This window comes from Epinephelus lanceolatus, chromosome 10 (genome assembly GCF_041903045.1).
Source record: "Epinephelus lanceolatus isolate andai-2023 chromosome 10, ASM4190304v1, whole genome shotgun sequence".
In the NCBI taxonomy this organism is placed as follows: domain Eukaryota; kingdom Metazoa; phylum Chordata; class Actinopteri; order Perciformes; family Serranidae; genus Epinephelus; species Epinephelus lanceolatus.
Window position 1 is genome coordinate 27,653,819 of NC_135743.1, and position 15,399 is coordinate 27,669,217.

The 15,399-nt window shown below is 41.1% G+C and overlaps 1 long non-coding RNA gene across 3 annotated transcripts in view; it reads left to right on the top strand.

Moving 5' to 3' along the window:
* LOC117265980 (uncharacterized) overlaps window positions 1–15,399 on the top strand; it is a 145,408-nt gene that overhangs the window by 120,506 nt on the left and 9,503 nt on the right. For all 3 annotated transcript variants that reach the window (XR_004502464.2, XR_004502465.2, XR_013492221.1), the window contains exon 5: window positions 10,051–10,110. This is a non-coding gene — a long non-coding RNA (uncharacterized LOC117265980). The remainder of the gene's footprint in view (window positions 1–10,050; window positions 10,111–15,399) is intronic.

A 15,399-nucleotide genomic window follows, 5' to 3' on the forward strand; every position in this document is an offset into this window, starting at 1 on the left:
CTGGACCCTTAAACTGCTGTGTTTGCGTCCTGTCGTCATTTAGAATTAAATACAGATTCCACACTGTTTAAGTGCTGTACTTTGCTGATGTTACAGTAATGCTCCCGCCTTGAAACAACTCCATATAACTCTATTTATAAAACTGTTTAAGAATATTTGTTTTACATATGTGATTTAAAACCTGAACAAATCTCAGTCTGGGATTAATGAATGAAATGGATTCATGCCTTTTCCACATGACCTCCTTTCCCCAGTGGCGGGGGACTACACAAGGCTCTGCTGTATTCATACCTCTCTCACCTGTGCAAATTACTGTGTGTCAACAGACTGGATCACACTAGCTTCATGTGGTTAGCCACTTCCCTAGCTGGGACAGGGTCTACTCAGGAGAAATAAGCCATTTCCTGTTCACTGGGGGAAAGATATGCCCAACTGTAACCTACTGTAATTCTTTCCAGGTGGCGGGTGGATTTTATCTTTTAAGAGGATGTACAGTACTCGACGGGAAACATGTCCAGCAATGTAGAGTCTCTTTAACTCTTGTTTTCGCTGGTTTAATTCCTTTAAAACATGCAAACTGTAATGTTTCCATGATAAAATATTACATCTCTTTAATAAAAACGTCTCGGTATGCTTCTTGTACCAGCTGCAAAGATTTTAAATAATTCCAGATGGGCAAGATGATCCAGAGTATGCAGTGTGACATTTATGCACATAATTTAATTTGGTAATCCTGTAATAATATGGCACATTTGGAGTCATGCTATTATAGATATGATACACTTATCCTAAAGTAATAATCACTGGAGCATTTTCTTTGGGTGCTGTTCCAAAGATCAAGAGTCAGCTCCATGTCGGAAAGCAAAACTGAACAGAAACACAGGAGCAGTAATGTAAAGGGTTTTTATATAAAAAGGAACTGTTGGTAGAAGTATTGTGTCAGTCCTCAGCACTTATTTTAGCTCTTTAGATAGAATGCTTGAAATATTTGCACTCATCCAGCCTCCTCCTCAGATCATCAGGATCTAAAAAAAATAAAAAATCTCGAGTCTGACTTTGGTTGTAAACACAGCACAGAGGCTGCTTCACTTGAAGTTATGAAAGATCCTCTTTCAGCAGTAGATGCAAGTGAATATATCTTCTGCTTGTTTATCAGGCCGATCATCTTGGAGATCTTTGTGAGGAAAACCACTATCCTTAATTGGTTTCCATCACATCTCTGAAAAACAAAAAAAAACAAAAACCGTGCTCGCTATCAGCCGTGTCACATAACTTGATGTCTTTTTAATGAATGATTTTGCAAACTCTGGCGAAATCCTGAACACTACTGATGTCATGTAATCTCTGCGACAACAAATTCTGGAGGCTGACTCCTCCTTGCACAGTGTAAATATTCTATCAGTTTAAAAATACACAGATACAGAGGCTCAAGTTTTTTTTGGACAATAATGCAGTAAGTATTGCATTAATTATACACAAATAATCAAATATTTACCACACAAATTAAAATATTAAAAGCAGTATCAAGATTTAAAGTGTATGAGTTAGTAAGATCATAAATACACAATGAACTCGAGCTACAAGAATATATGATGTGATATGTGTTAGTGCTTTGAATAGATCATTTATAAAAGTTTTTAACTGGTTTATAGACGAGGCCTCACAAGGTCATCTTAGACAGTGCTCTAATTTCCAAGCCTGACCTTGTGTGTGTGTGTGTGTGTGTGTGTGTGATAAAGAAGCATTCCAGCCAGAGCAGAGGCATGTCCTGGCTAATCCAAAGGCCAAAACACACAAGCGGTTAAGTTTCCATGACCTCAACTCCATGCTGTTTGAACATGCACACGCATACTGTACACACACGCGCACTCACTTGTGCACACACGATATTGTTTCCTCTTGCTTTTACCCTCTTTTCTTTTTTCCTTTCCCTTCCCTGCTGTCTTTCATTGCTTCCTCCTCTCTCAGAATTGCAACATTTTGTCAATTACCATTTAGTTCATTGTTAACCCACAGAGGAAAAGCGAAGTGAGTTCTGTAATACCGCAGGAGTTCTGTCATCTTCAGAACAATTATGCCAATTAGCTCACATTTAAATGGTTTCCAGAGAGGAGCAGCTAGGCTATAATAACAGTCCAATGAAGTGACAACCAACCAATTAATCTCACTCTAATTGCTCAGTAGGTACAGTCAATCAGTCAATAATCTTTCTCTGACTCTCTGCTGTCTTTCTTTTTTTTGCTTTCAGCACACATTCCACCACTCAGTGGCCTGACTCACCACCTGTCAATCAAATCTAAACTCGCCCGTCCACCCCTCTAGAGATGGGGGTGCATTCCAGTGTGTTGACATCACAGGCCATGCTGCGAGTCAGCACATTTGACTTCTAACATAACACTGAGAAAAACTGTGTTGACAAGAGGAAAGTATAAAACAGAGAGGGGGAGCAGCAAGAAAAGAAAAGTAGAGAGAGACATGAAAGAATTGGACAGAAATATGTTTATTTTTCAAGCAATGGGATGAATTTTACTGAAAGACCAACAGCGACTCCATAATCGAAAACTGACTCTGTTGCCTCGCATTCATTGAAAGCTAAATGCATGCTTGCAGCTTAGATCAATTAACACAAAAACAAACATTAGCTCGCTGCTAACGTCTGTATGCAGCGGACTGATGATAGATTGCTGGATCACTGTACCACTTCTTAGAGCCCGTCTTTGATCTAATAGTTTCACGAGCTCAAATGTTATTATATGTGTCGTGGGAGATTTAGTGTATGTGCAGCTTTCTGCTTCTGGCACTGAACTCTTGCACATGTGTACTGAGAAACACATGCTATATTGAGTGCAGGGCTGTGCAGGCTGGCAACATTTTAGCCTTCTGCTACAAAAAGTCCATACAGTGCTGATTAAAGAAACATTACATTTGCGACTTGCAACAGCAGCCATGGAGTCATTTTCAAGTCCAACATTTTCCATAGTTTACACATGCACCCTTTCCACTATGAGTTTAGTGAGCTTTGTAGGGTCCAGTATTTAGAATATAGGGATGTATGATGGCAGAAATTACATAAGTGTAACCGGTGGATTTTAGTGTTGTCTGTGTTGTGTTGATATGAAGAGGCCCAGACTGTGGATATCTTTGGAGGCGATCTCCGTTTATTCCTGACAACTCTGACAGCAAGAGGTGAAAACAAAATCAATTCAGTCAATTACTACACAAACTAAGTGACACAGGAATATGTTAGCATATAATACAATAAGTTTAGGCTGAAAATGAACTTATAAACAGCTTAACAGTGTGTTCACACCGGGCGCGAGTAAAATATTCGAGTTTATATTAGAGTTTGACTGCTGGATTATTTGTTTTTACTTGCGGCATTCATGGGAGTCATTCGCACGAGTAACAGTGTGTTCACACCGGGTGCAAGTAAATCAGATAAGTATGCCGGCCGGAAAGCAAGCTACATCGGTTGTGCTAACTGGGGCTAATGCTAGTGCTAACTTTGTTAGAAAAGTACAGCCGATAGTTGGAATCAATTTTCAAAACTTACCAGGCAGACAGACCTCCTCACTCACTTTCCTCCACGCCAGGTCTTTCTTGGTTCGAAGCTTATAATTTGGGGACGTAACGTCATAAAGCTCAGGGTGGCCACAAACAGCTATTATTAGCTTGTCCTCCATTTTCGGAACAACGCGGGGCAGGGGCGGGCGGGACAGCAGCACGTCAGTGACGTCGGTGACGACAGGAAAATCTCAACGCTGATAGGCTGCCCGTACACAGCATCAAGCGAATATTTCGCTCGAGTTCAATATTTTGAACTTGCGCGAAGAGGCAAATGACGCGAATTTCGCATGTTCGCTCCATTTGCGTTGTGCCATTCGCGTCATTCGCGCCGCCGGCACAAATTTGCATCTATTTTTGTCTTTACATTGACTTTGTATGTAATCTTATCACGCGAAAAATTCGCCTCGCACCCGGTGTGAACAAACCGTAACAGTGCTAAAACACAGAAATTACTACGAGAGCAATGTCGTTTACCTCTCCCATGGAGCACAACAGCAAAAGGGGAGAGGCAAGGCAGGAGACACCCCTTTATAGGTGGGGTACCCCAAAGATGAACGTAGGGATACAGAAACTAGTATCAAACGTTCTACATATTGACTATAGAGGCCTGAGCATGTCAGGTAATAACAACTGAAACAAATTTTATAATAAAATAAATAAATATAAATATATAAATAATTAAAATACCTAATATTACAAATGTATATTTGACTTTGCTGTATAATTGACCCTGTTACATATATTATGATATGGGATGTTTTCTCTAGTGTATAATCACCTAAAAATAAGAATTTTTGTGTTTTCATTATCTTACAATGAGGCAATATCTACATAGGAAGCAGGTCCTCATGCGTAGAGTCTGCCATGTTGCCCTGCCATGTTTCTACAATAGCCCAGAATGGACAAACCATACACTGGCTCTAGATGGGTCCATTCGCATTTTTGCATTTTCACGTTGGCCACCATAGTTAGCAGCACCTCCATGATGAAATGATGAACAAAGCAATACTGTTTTTTTATATGAAACTGCTTTATTCAGTGTTTCTACCAGTTTACATCACCAGGGATCTCATTTATAAAACAACTGGTAGGATCCATACTAAAAATGTACATACGAACAAAAGCCAAAAATGGCATGCGCCAAAAAAATATTTGACAAATTCTACAATCAGGCTTCCACCTCACCATCTGCATCGCCAATTTCCCATCTCCAAAATGTTCGTAAGTGTGTGTCAAAATTTCTTCCATCAAGTTTGTCTTTATACATCACATCTTTTGCGTGGGAAGAGGCGGCTGCCTCTTTCAGGCCTCGTTTTGTGTTATGCAGTGTTTATCAATGAGATCAAAATAGTTGATCAATGAGATGAAAATAGTTTTAAGTGACAGAGAGTGGCTCTTAAAGAAATAACTGGCAAAGAAATATATGAGCCTGGGTAGTATCTGAAAGAAGGAGAAGCTTCTCAGCACTCAGAGAAAGTGGGTTTTTACAGATACAGCACAGATACTGTTTTCCTGCAAGTAATGTTTGTCCAAGAAAAAAGGCATCTTTTTAGAGGTCTCGAAGGCCAAACTGCAAATTGCATCCAGTAGGATGTGTTCTTTATGTCTGGCTTTACTTTCACCAGAACAAGATTTATCACTGAACACATTTAAAATAGTATCTGAATTCGATGTGTTACTGTTTCCACGGGTGCATTGAATGGCAAGACTTCATAAAAATGGTTGTTTCTTTTGACATACCATTTTAATTTGCGCTGATTAAGATTAAGCTCTTTGGTGCTTGGACACCAGAGGGAGATATTTTGTGATTAAGAGACATCTGAGCTACAGAAGGATAAATGCTCCCATGGAGTCCAGACACTGATTGTGGTGGTGGCTGATTGCTCTGAGGCTGCTGACTGCTGAGGCGTATGAGGCTGATGAATCTGGAAAGACTAGGTGTAGATGGGGAGGTGGAAGGAGCGCACGATGGCAGCAAGAAGGAAGTACGGCAGAGAAAGAACCATTTTTAAAAAGAGGAGTAGTAAGATGATACACCTTCTGACAAAGAAGGTGTGTCGCTGTGCTATGGGTTTTTTGTGATAACTGATGATTCAATTAACAGACCCGGGACAATGACACCTAGAGATAGAGAGTGAGCATATGTGCAAGGAGTGATTGGCAGGGTGAGAAAGAAACTTACAGCCTGAGCATTAAAATATTGTCTTCCTGACTGAACTTTCGCTACAGCTTCATTTTTTTTGATTGTTTCAAATTCCCATCGCTGACACTGATGTCTCACTCACAGGCACACCAGTCTATACACATACAATTAAAGCTCCATATATCATCGTTGACATCTTTACATTAGTCATTGTTGAGATTCTGAACATCAGCCACTGGGACATTCCAGTGTGCATATGGTTCTCAGTGTGTGTCATTTACAGTAAGAGCACACGCTTGAGCAAAAATGTGATCTGAGCAAAGACCTAAATAGCAGGACTGCCATTTTGGCATCATGGAATGCACATAATGCACTGCATGTAACCATATAATTATTGTATTATATATCATGTTTTCAGCACATCTGTAGACTTCAAAGCAATGCTCACCACATACATCTGTTAGCTCTCAATGTCCAATTGTTACAGTGATTCCGATAAATGTCGTTATTTAGCCATTATTAGACAATGTGGTTTGAATGGGACGTTCTATTTGAAGTGGTCTCAGGCACACCGCAGAATTCTGGTCTATGAGCGAGAAAAGCAGTAAAATTCACCAAAAATAGAGACTTGTGCACACACGTTGCTACATATTTTATTGTTAACATTATTCTTTGACCTCCCTCGAGACATGCTTACGGGTCATCCTGTGTCAAGTCAAATAGAGGTTGTACATTTTAGAGTTCGTCCAGATGTCATGTTGATGCTATTTGAGACTCGATTCTGTAAAATATTTTTCACGGAATTTTAAGAATTGCATATGTTTTTGCCCTTAGGAATTTTGTAAGTTTTGCCCCCTAAAAAAACATTGAGGTGGAAGCCATTTTTAGGGTTCATTGTTTGTCAGTTTGACAGTGGCAATGACAAAAGGGTGTACAAGAGGTCTGAATGATAGACAGGCACAAGCAGATGTCATCTTTGCAATTTATGGCCGGTGCACTGGGAATAGATAAGTGGTTATGGGACCCCAGGCAGTCCATAAACATATGGACGTTTCCATACTTCCATACTATTATGTTATATCAGGGGTACAATCGTAAACAGAATCTGATATACAGCAAAGATGACAAGCCAAGGTTGCAATTTGTTGCTTTTTTGAGATGCCAAAATGGCGCTGTGGACCATGGAAATTTGCATGGAAAAGGGTCTTCATGTTTAAATTCTACTGTGTTCAGTTGACGCCTTTCATCAATATTCCTTCCAGTATCCAAGTCATCAATATTTTAGTTGTATAAGAAGATTCACATCAATAGATATTATGATGTTCTAGCTGCAGCTACAGGCCTTCTGTATCAAGTAGAGAATGATACAACATGTAAGAGAAAGAGGAGATGTGGCACATATTCTCAGTCAGCTGAAATCTACAGCGTCATGAGCACACGTTCATTATGTGGCACCATCACACCCCATGATGTGAAATATTGTTTGAAAATATTGTTTTCCCTTACTGATGTTTAATTGTTCCTCAGCCGATCCTGCTTGTTCCCTTTTTCATTCTGGTTCCCACCACTAATTAGGAATGGGATTTAACTGCCAATGACTTTAGCGCGGGATCAGAACACACCCAGCCATTATAAGAAACCCAGGGACCCATAATGTGGTGTGGGCTTGGCCGCTGAAACCATGGGGTGGAGAGACAGGAGTGGAGGGGAGTGCTGGTAACAGTTTCTCTTGGTTGCTCTTTGAATTGTTGGCTGTGTCCTTCTCTCGCCTTTGGCCTGTCATGAGAGGTTTCTCTCCCCCCCGTTTTGAAATTGTTTTCTGTTTGTTTCCTCTGCTCTCTGGCTCTTTTTCTCAATGTCTCTCTGTTTTGCTCTTGTGTACCAGTTTTACCTCCTTCTTTACCCTCCATCCCCTCTCACACACTCTCACTCCCTCCCACACTCTCTTGCCACAGTAAGACCTAATATGAACTTTTGACAGGAGCTGGGATCTTTGTTTAATTGCCAGTGTTACTGCGAATGCCCTCATAAATCTAATGCTGTAATGCCTTTGAAACGCCTTCTGGGCCTCGCAATCGCACACACAGACGCGCACCATCTCTTTCTCACTTTTCTCCCACTTTCTCGCACTTTGCGTCACGTACACCCAAACACATGCACAGTCGCACACACACACACAGATGTGATGTGTGAGAATGAGGGCTTTGAGGTTGTTTGTGCTCGCATCAGACACAGCAGCTCCAGTGTTTGTTTGCAGTTTCCACTGGCTCTGGTCCAGTCCACCAAACCCATGGGAATTTGTGGATCAGCATCTTCTCAAAAAGCTCCTGGGCGTCAAGAGTGTATAACTGAGCAAAGAAAGAGTGCAATGAGGTCGTTATTTTTATGTGGTATTTATGATTTAATCTGTATGCCATAGTTTATAGTGGTGGGTGACGGGGGAAAATGGGAGAGCAAGACAAGTGGTGTCATAATTTAGGAGAGGAATTAAATAACCAGATCTTGCTGGAGAAAAACTCACTTCTGAATGTATTACATTTTGTTTTTATAGCTTTTTTTCTGATTATACATTCATGCAATTTAATGTCACTGTTTGCTTTCATTTATCGATCAATTCAAAGCAGAAAGTAAATAATATGTTATACTAAGGTACGATTAATCCTGCAGAAAGTTTGATAACATACATTAAGTATGGCTCTTCATTACATCGTCTGCTAAAAATACATTTTAAACAGGGTGAGCTGTAATTATGTGTAATTGCTATTACATATGTAATATGTTTGCTGTTGGGTTTTGCACTCTGTATCAGTTCAGCTCCCGTGATAATATTCACAATATTGCCTGCGGGGATATTTGTAATCAGCATATATTATATATTAGAGGATTCAGACACTGCATTTCATTGCTCACTCAGTTGTTTTAGGTTTTTCAGTTTGCAATGGCCCTGAAAGTATGGTAGAAGTCACAACTGGAGGCTGATGCATGCTTATCCCCTTGCCAGGAAGTGCAGCTAACTGACATTCTTACTGTAATGTGGTCAGAGCCTGAAACATTTTGGTCTGAAACATCAAGACTATGACACAACAGAATTTTGGTGATAACAGGTGAAGTTTTTATGTTCCGTAATGTCACTCAGTGTCAGCCACCTCAACACAGTTCTGCACAAGGAAGTGTTTAGGTCCTCCTGTGCAAGCAGCTTAATATGACCCATTTTTACTTCTGTTGTTAAGCTAGGGTCACACTGGATGCGGCAACACCTCAAAACCCTGCCTATTTTCCATGGAGCACTGCTCGCTTCCTTTTGGTGCCTATGTTAAACAGTTTACCTTACCTTTACCTGCCTGCAATTCTGTACCAGTCATTTAGAACTGAAGAAGCTTCTTGGATGAGAGGTGAAACATCTTCAAGAAACGCAAGCAAGTCCAGTTGCCTACGATGTAGCACTTACGATTACCATGACCTGGATGACTGAGAATCTCCACCGACACCTCCATGTCCCAAGTGAACCTGGCATGAAGTAGCAACCTCTACTGTTTGTGGAAATTTCGGTGGGAGCAAAGGAGGAAGTCAGGTGTGACGCAGTTTAAAGAATGACATGTCCGTGTAGGGAGGAGGTGGGGATGGATGGATGGGTCAGGACTTTTACCCAGGACACTGCTGTATCTCTCCAGTGTGAAAGGAAAAGTCATCGTAGACATATTTTAACTTACGTAACCATGTCAGCATAACTTTTGTCATGTATGCAAGTTCCCAAACTCATGTCCCGCATGCGTAGTACTTAAGTTACAGGTCAAACATAAACCTCATCATGTAGTTTTGGTGCCTAACTGCAATAGTATTGCAGTGTTAACCATGTGTTCAAAACTATGACCTTTAGTACACGCATGTCACTCATACTCTCTGAGGGTCAAATATGACCTTTTGGGAGTCACTGACTAATAACCTGTTCTGTCCTTTAGGTATGAAAACGTGTTGACAGCAAAGGGTATGCTAACACATGCAATATGAGTTTGACCTAAAAGGGAACATTACTGGTGCCGGGGGGTTTAAATACATAAATAAACAAATGAAAACATGTCATAAAGTTGATGTGATCTTTTTGTCATCATAGACCACATACACTAGTAGGCTTCATAAGCAGATATACACACACACCTTTCAGAGGGCTAAAAAAGTCCCATGTCTGAAGCTCACAGGCAACCAGTTCAAAAGAGATATTGAATCTCCTCCACTTCTGTGGTACAGGTTAGGTTGTCCCTCATAACCTGGAAGCAGAAATCTGAAACTGAGCATGTAACCAGAGCCCAACACATGTAAACACAGTTATTGTTTTTTTTCAGGTGTGGCAGAGTGAGAGTCAGAGAGGCAGATCAGCTGGTCTAGACAGGAGGACCGTCAAGGTAAGTGTTACATTCTCTCTTTGTTGTCTATTACAGTATACAATACCTGTCTGTCTCTGCACATCTCTCTGTTTCCATCTCTCTTTCCTTTCTCTTCGCAGCCCTGATTTGTTTTCTCTTATTGTCTGTGTCTCCATCTCTCTCTGCCTCTGTGCTTCTACAGCTGATTACATGAATTATTTACAACAAGTAAATCCTCAGCAGCTGCTCTCTGTTTGCTGTTTTGCCCTCCTTGTTCCTGTCTCTATTCTCTTTCAGGTTAACACAAGAGGATTTTTTTTTTCCCTCAACCTTGTCACCTCTTCTTCCCTCTCTCTGTCTTCCTGTTTCTGTGCCTGGGGTTAAGCTCTCTCTCTCTCTTGCTCGCTTTCTGTCTCCTCTCATTCTCTCTAATTACACAGCTCTCAGTTGCAGCCCTGTGTCTTCCCATGGGTTTGTATATCCTTATGTAAGGACTGTCTGAATGGCATTCTGTAATAATGGGAATTTTAACTCACAAGTCCACAGTTTGTTTGTGTGTATTTGTGTGTGAATATGTGTCTTCCACTGTGTGTTTGTATGTGTAGCTGTCTTGTTCACACAGTTATTCACACATTTATACAGTCCACACAATATATGGTTTCAGATCCTTACAATCAAGACACTCATGTGAACTCAAAGTCATTGTGATTACAGTTCTTCGGCAGCTTTGCCTTATGTACAGCCAGGAAGGCTTTTTTCTTTCACTCCAGGCTTCAAATGCTTTAACAGGGATCCCAAACTGTGCTGTCAAATTAGTTTTTTTTCTTCTTTTCTTCTTTGGGCCCTTCAATCAAGTCCCTAGGTTGGACTCCAAGTATATTTTTTCATGTACACGTGAAGTAATTTCATGTTGAAAAGAAAGAAGAAATTAGTGGTTCCACACAAGAAAATCTATCAAAAAAATAGCATGAGGCTAATTCCAAGGGAGAAAAAAAGAGAGACAACGAAAGGGAAGCATTACCTTTGGCTCTGTTAAATAATTTCTTTTTCCCCCATTCAGTTTCCATTGTTCGAAGCCTTGGCCGATCTGTCCAATATTACTGCTAATCTAACTTCAAAGGGTTGCAGTCATGTTAAAGCACTTTTTAATTGTGATAAGGAATATGCTTTCATGCTTAAACCCTTCCTCTCTGTTCGTCTGGACAGAACCCATAAATATTGAGGCCTTTTTTTCACTGGCAATTAAAATTAGAATTGGTCACATTTTTCACTGTCAGCCATTTCCTTTGCACACAAAGACATGTGTGGGCCACACACGCATACATGCGTACAGACACATGCAGAGCCAGACGTTGCCATATGTGTGCACGCAGGAGCACAGTTTACATGATGTTTTTGCCAAAGTTAATTACACTCAACACAAAAACCTTGCTTGATGTCCTTTGGACATTTAAAACCTCTCCAAAACTAAAAGTGCTCAAAGGCTTTTCCAGCCTTGCCAGTCTGGCAGGACGGCTGATTCACTACAGGCTTCCCTGTTGTTCCTATGACACATGAGATGCGGACTGCGCCGTATTGTCCAGAGATAACACAATAAGATGATTCTTGAGTGAATCACTTGCACTCTAGTGCTTTTGACACGGAACTTCCTTGAAGCTTTGATATGTGCACAATATTTTGAGGCAGCAGAGCAGAAAGATGTAATTCTGTTGTGACAAAACCAATTTGGATAACAGTACATTGTACAGAACAAAAGCAGCATGAAAATGCACCATTGGTTACAGTTGTTGGGTAAATTGCCTCATCTATTTTGCCTCAAAATGATTCTCTTAAGTTGTCTTTGGCCTCGACTCAAAGCTTTAAGATTGTGTACATCCTAACATTTTCTCCACAAATAAAAGGAATAAGAAAGGGAGAAGAAAACAAGATTGCATACGCTGCCAGATCAGCAGTCACATGAGTAGACTGATCCCCTATACAACTTTAATCTTTGTGCATCCAATACATATACAGTAGATCCGTAATGTGTTAGCCTAGCATGGAACAAAGAGAAGAAAAAAGAAAATCTAGGTCTTTAAACAGACCTGTTAAAAAATACACACTCTAAAATGTTACAAGTGATAACATTCACTAGTTATAAAATGTATCAAGGAGACATTGAGTTCAGTGTAAATAGATTTTCTATGCTGGAGGAGCAACTAATACTGCAGACACATGAATAACTAAGCAGTTTTATTCCAGTAGGGTGAGTTAAGGGGACATACTGTAAGGTCAAATGGGACAGTATCACCTGTATCACCTCCCAAAAAAATAACCTTTTTTTTTTTTGCTGAGCCATAGCTGTGAATCCACATAATCTTAATTGCATGCCACGTAGGTCGGTGAGACAAGATTCAAATAGGAAACTGACCATGCAATGCATGAGGCGAGGAAAATGACTTAAGCTTTGGTTAGTTTTAATCATTCATGGAAACATGATTATGATGTACTACTGCTCTAAAATCTGTAAAAAATTCATATCTTGTGTCTATTTTTGGAATTAAAGGAATAGTACACCCAAAAATGAAAATTCACCCATTATCTACTCACCCATATGCCGAGGGAGGATCAGGTGAAGTTTTAGAGTCCTCACATCACTTGCGGAGATCCAAGGGGAGAGGAGGTAGCAACACAACTCCACCTAATGGAGGCTTACAGCGCCACAGATTAAAACATCCAAAAACACATAATTGAAACCGCAAAATATCCCCATACTGCTCGTCCGTAGTGATCCAAGTGTCCTGAAGCCCCGACATAAAAAGTTGTTTGGAAAAACGTCATTTGAACTCTACAAATACAACTCTACAGATACATTTCTGTAATCTTATGACAGAAATGTATCATTTGTTGGGCTTTTTTATGATCAGAAGGTTTACAGAAGGAAGAAATTCAAAAACTGTCCCAGTCACCCTTAATTCACCCTATGTGCACACATTACATCATTACTGACTGGCTTATAGTATGACAGACATGTTTGACAAAACCATTGGGACTGGCATTCAACTTCATATTAAGTTTCCTATGTTGCCACTTTATCATCGTGTCATAAGTGACATGCACATTCACCCTCCCACCCTTAAAGGCTCAGCAGTTCAACAGTGTAAAACTCTGACATTGACACTGCAGCCAGACTGACAGCTCCAGCTCCACTGCAGTAGCTCTCACACTTCACCACAGCACAACTTTGCTCCACAGTCAGTCAGGGTTTCAGACATACTGCACATTGTTCAAACTGAGTTTCTCACTGACAACACTCGGAGCTGGGATTTGTTTCTAAGTTTGGAGAATAAACTATTAGTGACGGTGAAGGAACAGAAGAAGCTTGACTTCGGTTCGTTCCCCCTCACCTCAGCTCACTACAGCGTGCCTTTAACGCTACAGTCAGTCTGGGTATTGAGTTTTGGCTGACATGGCTGGGTTGGCTCACTGCTTGTTTAGCAGTCTGAGCCAAGCATGTGCATGTGCGGCTATGTGCGCGTGTGTTTATGTGCATGCATGTCTGCCCTTGTGTTTCTGCAGGATTTGTGTGCATGCGTGTGAATGCATGACTGTGTGCGTGCGTGCATGTGTGTGTTTGCCCCTATGTGCCTGCATGTGTCACGTGCGGTGAGAGAGGGCTCGAAACCTTGGTGGAGTGTTTTTTGGGTTGTTGTGCAGTGTGGCCTCATTACCCAGGTGTTTACCCCCAACCACAGGAAGCGCTTGTCAGTGATGACTGTCTGCCGGCAAACATCGCCTGAGGGAAAGTTAGACAGGGAGGGAGGAAGAGAAAGAGGGAGACAGAGGGAGGTGGAATCATAGAAACACAGCTTTTATATTCTGTAGGGTGCCCCTGTGCGAGTATCTATCTATCTATCTATCTATCTATCTATCTATATCTACCTACAGCACATCCATAGGTGCATGCCTCTGTGTGTTTTTCCTTTTCCCAAATGTGTCTTTATGTGTGTGTGAGAGTGTGTGTCTGTGTGGCTGTGCCAATCAAACCCTCGCTGGCAGGTCATTGGGTTCCTCCACTCCTTCAGCAGTGGAGAGAGAGAAGGAGGGAGGAGGGAGAGGAGAGGAGACATACAAGCTGTTGACAGGGATTTATGAGCTGATAGTGTCAGACTGCAAGCACAACAACAGTCTCCCTGTCTCTGCCTGTCTGCTCATGGAGAGAGAGACAGAGACTGACAAAAAGAATGAAAGGGGGGAGGAGGGGGGGACAGCCAGAGTGTGAGGCAGCAAAATGAGTTGAAAAAGAACGAGTGGAACGAGGGAGTGAAAAATAGGACACATAGGAAGAAAGCTGGGATGTAATTTAATTTGTTTAGGGTTTGCATTTTCTGCTACACACACACACGCTGTCTCTCCCCTCCTCTTCACTTCAGCATCATCATTATATGAGCTGACTCGTTGTCTTGTTGATTGGTGACTGCTTTTGTTTTTGCTTGTTTACACTCATGTGACTAAGAAACCATGTGTTCATGTGTTTAATATAAACCAAAGGCTATTGTTGGTCTTGCGTGACCACCGAGAGGATGAGAGGGACTGCGCTGAGATGACTGTGCACGCATATTCCGGACAATTAAGTATCCTACACTGGGTCGCATCTTCAGAAAAGCTCAGGATTTCACGTTTGATAAGACTGTAACAAAGAACTGTGGACATCAGTTCATTTTTAAAGACTGTGCAAGAATAAAGAAGTTATTGAAAGCTTTTAGCACATTAGACAATTGTTCTTTGTGGCCGCGCATGTGTGTGTGTGTGTGTGTGTGTGTGTTCTGTGTGTGAGTGTTCAGATTTGTCATGGTGAGTCAGAGCGGCAGTGTTCACTGTTAGATGACACACTGATAAAGTTGAACTGTCTGACTGTCTGACATATGAGAGACACAGTCTGGCGGGTAATTTTGTCTAATTTGCTGTTCTAAGCACAAATCCATAATATCTGACTCTATTTAAGTTTCATGACTTCCACAATACATCCTCTTTTGCCAGCCTATTTGGCTTTGGTTCCATTTCAGATGAGGCTGTGGTTTTTATATAGCGGTGTTTTCCTCCCCAGACTAATGCTGGGCTCACACTTCATGATATCAGCCTGACTAAAGCCTGGTGCAGCGATGTACGGTGTCGATTCGGATCTTGAATGACAATAAGTGTCGTGTGTGATAATCTATCATTTTATCTCATGTAGTGTGTCATAGTAGACAACAACCAATGCCTCATGACATCCCAACAGAAAGTCTAGCATGTTTAGGAACATGCTAGACGAATAGAAACACGGAGCGATCTGCTGCCATGGACAAC